The following is a 285-nucleotide window of genomic DNA, read 5'->3' on the forward strand; positions in this document are numbered from 1 at the left end:
AAATTTATGATATTAGGGGTTATCGTATAAGAATTGCGAATGTTATATAGATTTAATTTATAATATTCTTTCTTCAATACAATATTTAGTTTGCTGGTTAGTTTTTTTGGCAAAGGCAGGGCAAAAGTGCAAGAAATGTCGATTTAGTTTTTGAGTCAACGGAGCACTGGTTTAAATGATTCAGAAAACATTTACATTTATTTACTGAAGGAAAAAGTGATTTAATTTTTGGCAGGTCCAATAAAAAAAGTAAAATTTCTCTGTTAAAAATATTAAATATCGGTA

The sequence above is a fragment of the Ctenocephalides felis genome, unplaced genomic scaffold (assembly GCF_003426905.1).
Source record: "Ctenocephalides felis isolate EL2017-DRISC unplaced genomic scaffold, ASM342690v1 CF-g0.4_SCAFFOLD_01170, whole genome shotgun sequence".
Classification (NCBI taxonomy): Eukaryota; Metazoa; Arthropoda; class Insecta; order Siphonaptera; family Pulicidae; genus Ctenocephalides; species Ctenocephalides felis.